The sequence below is a fragment of the Saccopteryx leptura genome, chromosome 5, assembly GCF_036850995.1.
Source record: "Saccopteryx leptura isolate mSacLep1 chromosome 5, mSacLep1_pri_phased_curated, whole genome shotgun sequence".
Classification (NCBI taxonomy): domain Eukaryota; kingdom Metazoa; phylum Chordata; class Mammalia; order Chiroptera; family Emballonuridae; genus Saccopteryx; species Saccopteryx leptura.
In genome coordinates this window covers 220,853,938-220,869,460 of record NC_089507.1, presented here as the reverse complement: position 1 = coordinate 220,869,460, position 15,523 = coordinate 220,853,938, and positions in this window count along the sequence as shown.

The following is a 15,523-nucleotide window of genomic DNA, read 5'->3' as shown; positions in this document are numbered from 1 at the left end:
TTGGCGGAGCCAGTGGGCACCAGCGACTGCAGGCTGGGGTCTGAGGACAACAGCCTGGTCATGTCAGGAGAAACACTCTCTCCCAAGACTCAATCTTGAGTTGCCAGAGCTGGAGCTCAGGACAGCTGACCCTGAGTGTTCCAGCTGCACCCAGTATTGGAGACCAAGAGTCAGCCCAGGGCCAACACCAGACTGAGTGATGGAGGGAGAGAAGGACAGACCCAACAGCCCCAGTTTCAGACACAGGGCCCTGGGGTGAGGGTGGCGGTGTCAGGGTCCTCTGATCCCAGCTGGCACCACATGTCCCAAAAGGGGAACAGGGTGGGCCGAGCCCTAGTGGAGTTAGTAATGGGGGGGGCAGATCTGGGTGCAGCTCACCCGACAAGCACACAAAGCCCCTGAGGCAGCCAGGCAGGATGGCCCAACTGGTCACTTGACCCAGGGGTCTAGCCCCTAAGGAGGAGAAAGGGGAGGCCCACAGGGTCAACAGTATTGTTCCTGACTTGCAAATGTGGCTCAGAGAGCCAAGGGCCCACAGATGCCAGGACAGAACTGGGACTGGAGTCTAGGACCATGTGGTACCAAAGCCCAGATCTGAGACTCTGGCACATCCAAGAGGCCTTGACAGTGCTTCCTCAAAGGGGGCCTGTTGGAAAAAGGCCCTTGGCACAGGGAGTCAAGTCCTCTAGGTGAGGAAGGGTCCCACTCTAGGTCTGGTCAGCCTAGGTCACCCACTTGTCAGCTGGCCAGTGGGCCTGAACCAGGCCAGCCCTAGCAGTTCTTCCCAGTACCCCAAGGTCACACCTTCCCCTGGATACCAGACCAGCCCTCATAGGTTAGAGCAGCTTGGAACCTTCCAAACCCTGTGCAATCCTTCCATCCCCAACACATACACACACATACACATACACATATATACATACACACTCACACACAGATATACTCATACATACACATACACACACTCACACACATACACATACACACATGCACATAAATATATACACACACATACACATACACACATATACATACACACACACAGTCATACTCATACATACACATACACACATACACATACACACATACACACTCACACACACTCATACTCATGCATACACATACACACATACACACACATGCACATATACACACATATACATACACACTCACACACAGTCATACTCATACATACACATACACACATACACACTCACACACACTCATACTCATGCATACACATACACACATACACACACATACACATATACACACATATACATACACACTCATACACACACACTCATACTCATACATACACAGTCACACACACACATGCACACACATGCACATACACATACACACTCACACAAGAGCCCTAACCTCTCCATGCCCCAACTGTGCCATCCATGAGTGCATAGAAGGATAGATGGATGATGGATGGATGGATGATGGATGGATGGATGGATGGATGGATGGATGGATGATGGATGGATGGATGGATGGATGGATGATGGATGGGTGGATGGATGGGTGGATGGATGGAAGGATGGATGGATAATGAATGGATAGATGGATGGATGGATGGATGAATGGATGGGTACATGGGTGAGTAGATGAGTGAATGGATGGGGATGGATGCATTAGTTTGTTGGCTCAGATCAGTACATAGACAAGGATCTGGCATGGACACTGGATGCAGGTCATTGGTGAGCATCAGTGTAATAATTCACAACATGCCTACAGCTCAGAATCCTGTGTGCCCCTGCCTACCTGACCCAACCACACACACACACACACACAGAGTGAGCCCTGGACATATCCAGGCAAGATAACCCTGTGCCCAACCAGAGTCCTGAAACACGACATGACCCCTGCCCCACACAGTGAGCACTTAGGGTCTGGAAGGAAAGAGCAACAGGCAGACCAACAGCTCCTCAGTGGCCCCACGGCCAGAGCCCACCATCCTCCCCTGGCATGGGCCTGAGGCTGCAGCTCTGAGGAGGCAGCAAGAGAATGAGACCCATTTCCCAGTGGCCATTGTCCCACCACCTGTGCTCCTGCGCCCCACCCCCAACCCTTCAGCTGCACCAGGCAGGGGCACCTGTATGCAAATCCTACGGAGAGCACAGGGGAGGGAGAGCTGAGCAGACTAGACACAGGCAGGGTGCTGGAGAGGAGGGCAGGGGCACAGTGTGGCCACAGGCCCCACCCTAGAAGGATAGTCAGGATTGTAGGAGGAGGGGCCGCAAGCCCCACTCTGAGCTGGGAGCCTCATGGCTGAGGGACGGGACATTTGGGATGTGCGCTTGCTGTGGACCTGAGCCCGGCGTGAACTTGGAGCTGCTGGCCCATCCATTCACTCGGCTGCAAAGTCTCCTTGGAAACACAACAATGGCCCATCTGAGTTCACGTGAAACAATAATGAAGACCACAATAGTGGCAGGAGGAAGAGCGGTGACGGTCACGGAGCCCCTGGCAGGCGCCATCTTAGAGTCACCACAGCGAGGCGTCCCCTTCAGGTAAGACTGATTTCACCTGTTTCATGGACCGGGACCATGGTGGGGCCAAGGCACGGGCCCTGCATCCTTCAGAAGCCAAGATGGACTTCCTGGAAGCTCAAAAACCACAGAAGTGACCCTCAGCATCACACAAAGCACAGGCAGAGCATGGGACAGACATCGTGCGCACATTGCAGACTGCAGGCGTGGGTGGTGGGCGGCCAGACAGACACATAGAGTCTTGAGACCACACCAAGCCCTGGGGTCAGGTTGGAGGTAGCAGAGACTCAGCTGGATGTCCAGGGTACACAGGAGGACCCCACACACCCTGTCCTGAACCTATACCGCTTATCTTCGGTCTGACTCTGAGGGGGACCCAGACACGGGGGGCAGTCCTGACACTTGTATCTAAATCCAAAAAGACTCCAGACACAGTGTTAGGCTGCAGTGGACAAGGCGGCCTGCACACTCCCAAAATTTCCCTTTGTGCAACTGAGCACTCATCACTGGTGTTTGCAAAGTGGATTCTCCGGTGCCATATGGAAGGCGAACATAATGGAAGAGAGCAGCTGACCCAGCTTCACCTCGTTAGGACCTGGGCGAAAGCTCCTGGCAGCCAACAGCACCCCGTGGCAGACGGCCTGGGCTAGGGCCCTACAGCCAAGCTCAGACCACACCTCAGGCAGGGGAGGAGCTGCCATGTACTCTTCTTGGCTGTACTCCAAAGTCAGCTCTGGACTTATCCTCAGCCCAGGCCCTGTCACCTGGGGTACCACATGGCTTGTCAGGGGTTCCTGCACATTACTGTCTCCAAGTGACAGCAGGCCACAGAGCTGCACAGAATAGCTATTTGTGTGAGTGCTGCATGTGCGTGTGTACACATCTATGGTTACATGTCTGTGGGTGCCCCTTGTACAGTGCATATGCAATTATGTGTGCACCTACGTGCATGCCTGTATGTGTGTGGGTCTGTGTCCACATCTACGTGTGCATGCCTATGTGTGCACACCTTATACACATGTCCATGCACATCTGTGTACGCAAGTCTATGTGTACTTAGCTGCGTATGCGTGCATTGCACATCCGTGTTTGCATATGTGTGCATCTATGTGTACATCTACATTGGTATATGTACATAAGTGTCCATGAATATACATGCACATCTGTGTACACACACCATCCGTGTGTCCATGAAGGGGGCTAGGCTGTGGTAAGCACCAGAGCCCACAAGAGAGCACGTGGACCAGCCCACCAGCCGCCGTCGGGTGGCCAGGCACCTGGACTGGGCCAATGTCTGACCTCCCCACACCCCATTCGTGTCTGCATCCCTCTCAACCCAGGGCCATCGCATCCCCTTGCTCAGACTATGAGGCCTTCCTCCAGGTGGGCTGTGTGCAGCCCCCCAGCCCACAGCCTCTGGGCTGTCCCTCTCCCACAGGCCCTTGCACGTGTTGGCCACAGCAGGGACACTCTCCGTTGCCCCTCGCTGAGAGAATAGGCTGCATCTGCAGGTCTCAGCTCACAAGTCCCTCCGGAGCCCTGGCTGGACCCCTCAGCTGCCATCGAGACCCCTGCTCTGCATCTCCCCTGGGGTGTGGTCCCTCTCCCCCTGGACAGTGAGGCAGACTCCTGGGGGCCCAGCATGGCCTGGTATGAGTACCTGCCAGCGCCTGCTGGATCTCCCCTCAAACCTGAACTGGGTCCACAGGCCACAACCACAGCTCGCTGCAGCCGTTTGCTTCCTGAGCATAATGATCTGAAGTATCTTCATCTCTCTGCTCTTTGGTGGTTTTCACATTTATCCCGCAATGTAGGGCCGTTATGTTGGCAACGGCCTCATCAGGAAGTGAGAACCTGTAATGGGAACAGCGAGCACCAGGAGAGAACATTCTGGCCATTAGGTAAGGTCCTGCCAGCTCTCTCTGGTCTCTTCCTGGGCTTGCACAGACGTCCCCGTGGAGCTGGGCTGGGGGACAGGAAGCAGCCCTTCTCTGCCCAGGGACGCCTGCCCTGGGACCAGCACACAGGGTCAGAAAGGGGCTCTGGGTGAAGTGAACTGTGTCCCGCATGAAGTCACCGTGGATTTGAGATGATGCCCTTTGGGAGGGGGCATTGAACATGCCTCCCGTTTTGCACTCACAGTGACAGACGTCCATCATCCCCAGTAGCTCTGGGGTGGTCCCACCATTCCTAATGCACTCTTACTGGGTTGTGAGGTCCCCAAGTCTAGAGCCCACTCACTGCCTTACACCCCACAGAGTCCCTTCCTTAGAGGACCCTCCTGGCTGTACCAACTTGCTCAGTGGCAGCTGTGGGGACACAGGGCATAGACACTTGCATGTGTTTGGGCCAGTAGTGATAGGGCCCAGCAGGGACTGCAGCCAGGCTGGGTGTGGATAGTCACAGCACAAGGGGCTGGACACAGGTGTCAGTTTCACAAGTGGAGGCAGGCTGGTTCCCTCATGTCCTGCCCTTGAGGCACAAACACCCCAGTGCCATCCCAGAGCATCTCAGCTGTCCACCTGGCTTTGCTCCTGTTAGGGTGTGGGAGAGGTCTCCACCGAGTCAGGAGAGCCCCTTCCTCGGCTGGAGAACAGGCGAGCCCCCGTCCTCCTGCCCATAACCAGCACCTCTCTTCACACACCTGGCAGCAGCTACCACCCCATCCTCTGCTCCCCATTGGGCCCCCTCCTCTAGGATAAAGGCCCAGGTCTTCAACTGCCCCTGCCCCACTTGAGCTCAGCTCCAGTGGGGTTTGCACCTGCCCAGTTCCTGGGCTTTGCCCACCAGCTCCATCTGGGGCTCCTCCCGCTAAATCCTTTCTGGGAAGCTTCCAGAGAAGGTCAGGGCATCCTTGGAGTTCCCTCAGCCCTGGCCCCCTCCTCCTGGCAGCCCTTGTTGCAGATACAATTTCACTAGTCATGTGCCACCAACTCTCCAGCATCCAGCCACTCGGAGACAGGACGATGGCAGGGGCAGCAGCAGCATGGGCCTGTCTCACCCGCACTCGCTCAGGGCTGGCTCAGAGTTTCAGAGCAGAGTGGGTGAGAAGGGAGGACATGGGTAGGACTGCTGATGTCCCACACATCTGAGGGAGGCTGTGCGGGTGAGGTCTCCAGCGGGGGCTGGGAGAACAGGCCTCCTTTGAGAGCTGGGGGTGGGGGGCAGGGCCGGAAGGCTTGGTGGGGATGCGGGTCCCACACAAAGAGCTCTGTCTGCAAAGTTAGGCCCTGCACCTGCCCTACCCCTCCATCCTCTCACCCAGAGGAGGGGCCTGAGCCTCCCCCCAGGGCGGGCACAGCACACAGGGTCACTTCCTCTATGTGGCCCTGGAGCTGGCTCAGACAGCCTTTGCCGTGTGCAGGGCCACAGGGCCTGACACCCACTCACCCTGGTGTGCCGAGGCCAGAGCCCCAAACAGAGGCTGGGGGGGGGGGGTTGAGGCAGGCACAGTCCCTCCCCAGAAAACCACTTCAGACGGCCTCACTCCCTCAGACCACAGAAGTAGGAGCAGCTGTCACAGGCAGGAATGTCACACACACACAGCTCACCCAGGGCCCTCAAGTCCCTGAGGGCAGGGACTTGATTCTTCTCCTCCTCCTTCCAGGAAGGAAGGTCGTTGGGGAAGCCCACCAGGGGCTGGGAAGGGGGAGAGGAAACGAGGGAAAGAAAGGGGAAGGGAGGGAGAGCAAGGGTGGTGGTCGGAGAAAACTTGCAACCAGCACTTGGCTCAGGGGCTGAGCTTCTCACCAGCGTCCCGCCCTCACCTCCTCCACAAGCACACCTAGGCCCAGGTGCCTCTGGGTCGCTCCCTGGCTGCCTCCCCTCCCCTCCCGGACCCTGGAGGGAAGGTGAGAGGCCTGAGCTGGATCTCCAGGCGTCTGCGGCAGCTGCCAGCCAGGCTGGGGGACAAAGGGGGGGTGGGGCAGGTGGGGGGCACACGAGCATTCAGCCGCCTGCAGCAGCCTGGCAGCTAATTCTCCCTAATTGCTTTAAAGTTGTACTAATTGAACTGATTGAAAACAGAGTCTGGGGAGGGGTGAGATGAAGGAAGGGGAGGATGCTGTCCTGGAAGTCACAGCCCATCCCCCAGCCCAAGCTGAAGTCCCTAAGTGGCCCAGGATCTCAGCCCGAGTGGCTGTCTCCTGACCCCAGGCCTAGCAGGAGCTCCCTGCCAGATTTGTAGTTGGGGCTGGTTGGGGCCAGACTCAGACTCAGCGTGCATCCAACCAAGGGGAGAACACAAGCAGAGTCTGAAGATCCACCTCGCCAGGCCCGGGGCTCAGCACAAGGGGTCGTGGGGCCACCAGCTTCCCGCAGCCCTCTGTGCAGTTATGACAGGTCTGTTCCCCACCCTGTCCCCACCAGGAGACCCAAAGAGCAGCCCTGGACCAGACCCTCTGCAGGACCCCAAGAGAAGGCCAGCCAACATTCGGGAAGGGGAGTGAGTGGGTATAAAAGAGCCTTCACCATCTCAAGATACAAACGTGAGCATGAGTTTTTGTTTCTCCAGAAGCAAGCCTGCAAACCCTCACCAGGTCTGCGATTTCCTTCCGAAGCAGCTTCCTCCCCCAGGTAGAGAGAAGTCCCACCAGGTGCTGCTCCAGCGCTGACCAGACGTGTCACTGAGGGAACAGGTCCTGCACAACCCCCTTGACTGGCCTGGATCTGCAGTCTCTCTGCTGTCCCCATCCCCACAGGCCGCAGCGGGGACAGGGACCACAACTCTGATCAGCTTGAGCGTGGCACAGATCCAAAGCCCGGGACTGTCCTCATTACCCCCCCCCCCCCGTGCCCCGTGACCCCCACACATCTCCAGGTCCTGTGTTGAACCTGTCCTTTCCTTTGAGGGAGCAGCCCAGGTGGCTTCTCTTATCAGCAGCTTCCATCTGGACACTTCCTGCCCTAACCATGTGTGACCTAAAATTGAAGGGGGTGGCGGAACGGAAAAGGTCTTTCCTTTTCCTCCCAAGAGGCTGCCGTGCAAACATCTCCTCCTAGCATGGAAGGGGTGCCCTCAGAAGGATGTTTGGGGAGGCTCTGCCCACAGAAAGTGCTCAGCCAATTTCTCTATCCTGAGGGGTCCTGGAGATGACCACAGAAATGCCACCCTAAAGATGACTGGCACCCTCGGAGGGTTCAGAGACCCAGCTCAGGGCTGCTGGCGGGAAGTTGATTCCACCTCAAGCTCCACTTTGCTCCAGCTACACACAGGCCCCCTCTGGGGCCAGCCTGCTGAGGACACCTGGGGAAGAGGGGTGGGGTTACAGCAGGGCTTGGGTGGCAGGAACAGAGGGCTGACCTGCCAGGAGGCGGGTGGACCCGGAGGGCAGCTGCAGGAGGAGTTGGGAAGTGGGAAGAGAGGTAGCAAGATAATGAGCTGATTGGCAAATGAGTAAACAGTAATCTCTTGATGGGAAAATGTTTATGGTGCAATTAGCAGCTGTGCCATAAATGAAGTTTCCCTGTGTCTGACACACTTGTTGAGCCAGAGGAAACAGCCCTCCCGACTGGGCCGGGCTCCCACACTGTTATCTCCACGCCAGGCCCTGTCCTGACCCAGCCCCAGACGGAGAGGAGCCAGCTCCTCCCTGGGCCACCGCTTGTCTGCTGCCCCGATTCTGCCGAGCAGCACAAGTATGTGTCTCTGCCGGAGCTTCAGGTTCCCGGGTTCCCGGTGTGACCTGCTGAGCACAAACCTACCTGGAGGTCAGCAGCGAGCACCTGGCCCTCCTCCCCTCCCAGGTGCCTTTGCCCTGGGCTCTTTCCCTCCCTCTCCACTCTTCCTCCTAGGAAGTGCTGCCTGGGACCCTCACAGTCGTCCTCTGCCCAACCCCATGACTGCCGGCTCACCCCCTCCACCACAGGGAGGGCTGGGGGGGCCTCCAGAAGAGGGGCCTCCTTGTCCCAGCCTTTCGATTCTTTCCTCCAGGCATGAGAATGTGCAGACACAGAGGCAATGGCAAACACTTGTGCTTCACCATCGTCCCCAACAGGAGCACCTCTGAAACTGCTGTGTGTCACCTCTGGGCGTGTTTTTAGTGTCACCAGCTACATACATGTCCAAGGACACACATTCTCTGCAAGTTATGTGAATGTAAACTATGTGATCACACAGAATGAAATCCTTTGCAACATGCCTTCATCACTCAGCACTATTTCTTTTTTAACGAGAGACAGAGACAGTGAGAGAGAGAGACAGGAAGGGAGAGATGAGAAGCATCACTTCTTTGTCGCGGCACCTTCATTGTTCATTGATTGCTTTCTCATATGTGCCTTGACGGGGGGGCTTCAGCTGAGCCAGTGAACACTTGCTCAAGCCAGCGACCATGAGGTCATGTCTATGATCACACACTCAAGGCAGTGACCCTGCACTCAAGCTGGTAAGCCCGCGCTCAAGCCGGCAACCTTGGGGTTTCCAAACCTGGGTCCTCTGTGTCTCAGGCCAATGCTCTATCCACTGTGCCACCACCTGGTCAGGCACTCAGCACTGACCTTTGCTCCTCGCCCTGACCCTGCCATACTTGCTGCCAATAGCATGGGCCCCCTGGCTGCCTCATAGCACTTTGCTGTTGCCCTCTTTAAACATGTCTTGAGTGCTTTTTAGAATTTCTTTTTATCATAGAAGAGCTGGGGTGACATTGCCTCCTGAAAAAATGGAAAGGATAGTTTGGTGTCCCGAGTGTCTCCCCACAGCCGTGTTCATGGGAACCCTGTGCCACACCGGGTTTTTGAGCATGCATGAGTGTGTGTGTGTGTCTGTCTGTCTGTCTGTCCTACCAGGTAGGTGGGGTGTGGAGAGTGAGGAGGAGCTGGTGAGAAACCTGGGAGCAGCAGAGGGAGGCTGGCAGAGGCCTTGGGTGTCCCTCTTGGTGACAAACCGCTGATGTGTTTGAAGTCACCGAGCAGCCCCTGCTCAGCCCAGCCACCCCTACTCCTGGGTCCTCACAGCCTCTGCTGGTGTCCCCTGTGTTCCATGGGCCTAACCTAGCTGCCATCTCACACCAGCCCCTCCACATACCCCCACAGCCTAGAGCTGCTCTCGCTCACCTTTCTGGGCCCCGGACACCTATCCTGGGCATGTCTGCCCCTAACTCTGGGCTCTGAGAGTCAGGACTGCTCCTGCTTATAAGTGAAGGCTGTGGTTGCCAGTCCCCCGGGCTGCCTGCCTCCCCTTGGCACGGTGCAGATGGGGCCAAGGGGGCACAGCCCTGCGTGTGGGGACAGCTGCTGCCTCCACACCAGCTTGTCTTGCCCAGCACAGGGTTGTAGGAAGGACCACCAAGCCCCGCAACCACCAGGATAATGGCAAAAAGATAAGCTGGCCCTTTAATTTCTTCCCAGGCAAAGCCTCCAGACTATGAAAACAACATTTTAATTTAAATTCCGATTCCACATTCATTCACAGAGCAGCTCTGAGCAGGGGGTTCATTAAATGCTTTAATAGATTTTATGGGACTTGTCACATCCGGAAAGGAGATGGAGAAAATGCATTTTCTCTGCTTCCAGAATTTCAACAACAGCTCGGAAATAAATTTGCTGTGAAAATGCAGAGGAATCCAGTTTTGGACAGACAGGGGAACGTGAAACTCACTCCAGGTGATCAGCACTGGTGACTGCCACACACACACCAGGGCCACTGCCACAGAGGAAGCCAAAGGACCAGCAAGACCCATGGGAACAGGGGACATTGCTGAAACCTGGGTCTCAGGTGGTCAGGTGCCAGCAGGACAGCCAGACGCTGTGCCTGGGACTTGTGGGCATGGTGGGCAGGGCTGCCTTCTGCGCCCACAGCCCCCTTGTTTGGGGCCAGGGAAGCAACTTGGACTCTGACCTGGCTCCTTGCCCCTTCCTTGCAGGACCCTGGCCCCTTGGACACAGCAGCAGCTGGGGCAGCTCAGCCACATTAGGAACTAAGACTGGCATCTGCCAGCTCAGGGAGATTCACCCAGACGTCCTGGTGTCAAAGCTGACAGTTCCGGAGACTCTCATCCAGGCAAGCCAGGGCGGTGGACTACAGTCAGACAGGCAACAGGTTAGCCCACCCCACACAGGGACTTACTGTGTCGCCCTCCACCCCCCTGTGCACCTGCCCAGGCCCCCAGGAATTCCCCAAATTCAACTGTCCCCAGCAGAACCATTCTCTGACCTCGGACGCCCCTCCCCAGCCAGGGGCTCTGGGGCCTGTGGGGCAGGGTCTCCTGTGGTCCTGACCCACTCACCAGGTGAACACCCCACAGCTCTCCTCTCCTTCTACCTTCTCAGACTGTGCCACAGCCCGAGGAGGTCACCTGCTCAGCACCCACTGCTTCCCAAGGCCACCCTCAGCGGGCCTAGAGTCCCTGTCCCCACCTCCTAGTGTGGTCATCAGCAGCTCCTGCAGGACAACAGCCAAGTCCCTCTTGCTGGGTGGTCTCCCTGGGGCCCAGACACGGGCTCCCCAGACACTTGTGCTGTCCAGGCGCACCCCAGGGACCCACCCACTGAGCCTTGAATTTCTGACAGTCAGAGGAAGTGTTAGGGAACCATCAAAGCCGGGCAGCAAAAACAATTGTTTTAAGAATTGGCTTTTTTTTTTTTCAAAAGGGACTAGATAGTCATCTTGGGAGAAATCATTATTTGGGACTTTGTTACACTGATTTATGACAATGTTTTTTGTTGAAGTTTATGTTATGTTAGGGTCATAACCTTTGGCAAGGGCTCAACATGTGTGCTGAGTGAATGAAGGTGGTGCAGCATGGTGCCCTCGCTTGTGGGCCCCCTGTGGGGAGGAGGCTGGGGACCCATGCACACCAGTGGCCACCTCCCTGCTACCTTCCAATCCTACAGATCTGGCTCCGTGCAGCTCCACATTGTCCAGACCAGCTCACGGTCACTAACCTCATATCTGATGTCTCACACAGTTCTTCTCCCCCCCTCAATTCCCAACTCACTGTGCTTTGCCATCCTGTGCTGATATATCCAGCACCCAGCCTGTCCTTCTGTCCCCTTCTCCATCCTGCCCAGAGCCAGAGGTGACCTGCAGGTACACCTGTGGGCTGCCTACCCCCCTGGCTGCTGGTTGGGATTGGCCTTGAGGGGAGCCCCACAGGAGGTGGGGGTATTTATCCCCCAGCCCCTCCCTGCCGGGCTCTCACCCACAGGTCACACCTGTTGGGCAGCGTCCTCCGGGTTCTCTCAGGTTGAGATCGGACCCCTCAGATGTCCCAGTTTGAGGGTGACATCCATCTCCCACCTGGATCCTAACGGACACATATCCCTGACTTGGATCTTATACCAAAATAAATCCTAAGTGGTCAAAGAGACATATGTTTAAAAAATAACCACAAAGTACTAGAGGACAGAATGAGGACAATATTATGAGCTCACAAAACCCAAATCATAAAAATTAATTACATCACATAATAAAAATTCTACGTGGGAAAATTGCTTTAAACAAAGACAAACAAGGATAAATATTTGCAAATATTTAGGGATAAAGCCTTCCTATGTAAAGAGTCTGTACAGGCCCTGGCCGGTTGGCTCAGCAGTAGAGCGTCGGCCTGGCGTGCGGGGCACCTGGGTTCGATTCCCGGCCAGGGCACATAGGAGAAGCGCCCATTTGCTTCTCCATCCCCTCCCCTTTCTCTCTGTCTCTCTCTTCCCCTCCCGCAGCCAAGGCTCCATTGGAGCAAAGATGGCCCGGGCGCTGGGGATGGCTCCTTGGCCTCTGCCCCAGGCGCTAGAGTGGCTCTGGTCGCGGCAGAGCATCGCCCCCTGGTGGGCAGACCGTCGCCCCTGCTGGGCTTGCCGGGTGGATCCCGGTCAGGTGCATGCGGGAGTCTGTCTGTCTCTCCCCGTTTCCAGCTTCAGAAAAATACAAAAAAAAAAAAAAAGAGTCTGTACAAACAACTATGACAAAGTCTAGCAACCCAATAATAAAAAGAAAATGGGTCAAGGATATAAACAGTTTATAGAACAAAGGGAAAATACAACTTTTAAACAAAAAGTTGTTCCACCTGACTCAGGGTGGGAGACATTTAGTTTTAAGATGCAGTGTCTCTTTTAAACCTTAGATTATCAGTCTGACCAGGTGGTAGCGCAGTGGATAGAGCATCGGACTGGGATGCAGAGAACCCAGGTTCAAAATCCCGAGGTTGCCGGCTTGAGCACAGGCTCATCTGGTTTGAGCAAGGGGTAACCCTCTGGTCAGGGCACATACGCGAAAGCAATCAATGAACAACTAAGGTGCCTCACCGAAAAATTGATGCTTCTCATCTCTCTCTCTTCCTGTCTGTCTGTCCCTCTCTCTATCTGTCACACACACACACAAAATAACAAACAAACCTAAGATTGTCAAAATGCAAGGTTTTCTAACACAGACACTTTGGGAGGGTGTAGGGACATGACACTCCACCCACGTGGGGTGAGTATGGGGTGAGCTCTAAGGGACAACTGTAACAGCACATCAGGGACATCACTAACACTACTGTCCATGCAAAAAGGTTGGAGACAACCTGCCTGTCCATCGACAGGAGCGTGAGCTCAATGGAGAGATGGCCAACCCTGTGCACAACCCCCGGGAGGGCCCCCAGGAGGCAAATGGTGGACAACAGCAGAAGAGCAGGGACAGACCTTTCCTTTTCAGTGGGTCCCTTCCTTTTATTTTGACTCTGCTCTGCATGTATGCCCTATTCCTCAAGCCCCCACAAAAGAAAAACAAAGTATGTTAAAATATTTAAGTGTGCATGTTTGAATTCCAGCTTCCGTGGTCAGTCCCAGAGGCTCCAACCTTGGGCATGGGGAGGGAACCCCCAGGAATTTCTGCATTGCTGGGGGTCACAGGTCGGAGTGACAAGTTGCCACTTCCTTCCATGTCAGCCCCACCCACAGGGGGCATCTGCCAGCACCCCACAGAGAGACCCCTAAGAAGCTGTCCCAGTGGGCAAACGTGAGGAGACGCTGCCACCCTCTGGCGGACGAGGGAAGAGACACAGTCTGGGGGACCCTGATAAAACCCGGTGGTCGCTCCATGGCCCTGTTTCACATGATCTGGGGCTCCCTGTGAGTGTCTGCGGGACATACACTTGTACTGAATGTGTCACGTGCCTACGTGCTTCACTCAGGAGCAGAGAGACCGACCCCGGAGTCGCTCCCCCTCGACCTGCTTGCACAGCCAGAGGGTCTGAGGGTGAACAGGACCCCCAGACGACACAGGAGCAAGTGCTCAGGCTCCTTCCAATGTGGCTGCGGACCAAGACCCCAGGGAAAACGTGTCCTGACACCCCCTCTGGCCCCCAGGATCCCACCAGGACAGAGACACATGAGGAGGGTCCCCACAGGGTGAGAGAGGAGCCAGAGCAGGCCCTGCTGGAGAGGATGAGCCCCCAGCAGGGCACCCCCTCCTGGCACACAGGTCCTCACTGCCCAGAGCTCTGGCCTGGCCAGACACCTTGGAGCACTGCTGTGCAGACAAGGTGACCAGATGGCCTAGCCGTCCACTCTGAGAGCAGAGGGCCCTCCCTGCACCCTCACTGTGAGTCTACACTGCGGGCCTCCATCCCGGGTACATCCACCCTGTCATCGTCTACAAACACAAGTGTGTACAGGTGCACACCTGGACCAGGAGCCCCAGAAGCTACGCCCCTGCTGCGTGTGGACTGAATGATGGTATCAACCGTCCAGGACAAACATGCTAACCCTTCCACACCTGGCACGTCTCCACCCTCAAAAGACCCCTGGACCCGCTCCTCTGCTCTTCCAGGATGTGGGATTTGACCACCACACTGCCCCTGCCCAGCTGGGCAGGAAGACGACCTGAGGCCTCCCCAGGGGCCCAGGTCAGTTTGAGGCCCTTGAGACCCTGAAGCCCCTCCCCACAGACCCCTCCCTCACGTTAACCGGCGACTGAGATCCAGCCCAGGTCTCGCGACCCCAGCCTCACCACCTTTCCACCCTAAGGGTGCTGGCGTCCATAATTACCATCCAGCCACCCTCACGATCAGGCTGTCCCCCATGTCCCCTGCCAGTGCCCTCTCACACCAGGCTGGGGTTCCTCTGGCTCCAGTCGTCACTGGCCACCTGCTGCAGCCTCAATGTCTCTGTCCACCTCCCATTCAGCAGCTGCACAAACGTGTCCATCATTCCTCTGCCCAAAGGGCTCTGCGCCACCAGCACCCAGCACCCCACGCTCTGCACACAGACAGAGCCCCAGTGTCCCCGGGTCCCCTCCCACTGTGGTCCTCACGCCTCCCATGTGTCTCCCCATTTCCAAACCCAACTCGCCCCAGGAGAACAGTTCAGAGGCCACCTCTATGGGAAGCCCACCCTGACCCTTGTCCAAGTCAGCCTGTCACATACAAACCTCAGCGTGTTGAACATCAAATCCACAACAGACCTCCTAGGGGGCAGGTAAACCACCAAGCCTAGGATTCCACTACTGGGGTCCCCTGTGGGTGTGTCTAGGTTTTCAGGAAAGGTGCTTGAGGAACCTGGGCTGGGGTCACAGACCAGGCCCCCACCAGTCACCCACTGTGACAACTGTCCTGGACCCTCTGCAGCAGTGCTCAGAACTGGCTGCTGGGGGTTAGGATTGGGCTGCATTGTGCAGACTGGCCCAGATAGGAGGGTGGAGGGGACCCTGCTATCTACCCCAGCCCTGGGGAAATGGCTGCCCTTCCTGTGCTTGGACAGAGGTAATCCAAGAGGGCCTCCTGGAAGAGTGGAGTGGGGCTTCGAGGTGCTGACCCTCTGCAGCAATCCCACACCTCAGGTCTGTGGCTGGCCTCCTGGTATCCCACAGCTCCTGCTGATCTTGATATCTCTTAGGGGCCTCCCAAACTGACCGGACTATGTCAGCCCTTCCCAAGATGGCCTCGCCCTGCCTGGCACCTGACCTCTTCACACATGGTATCAACTTTGCATTAGCACAAAGGAGCTCATGGTGCAGGTGATGTCCCAAGCTGCCAGCTCACCTCTCTGTCCCCAATTGATGTCACAGCTTGATAGCAGATAGAGGCCAAAATGGGGGGAGGGAGGAGATA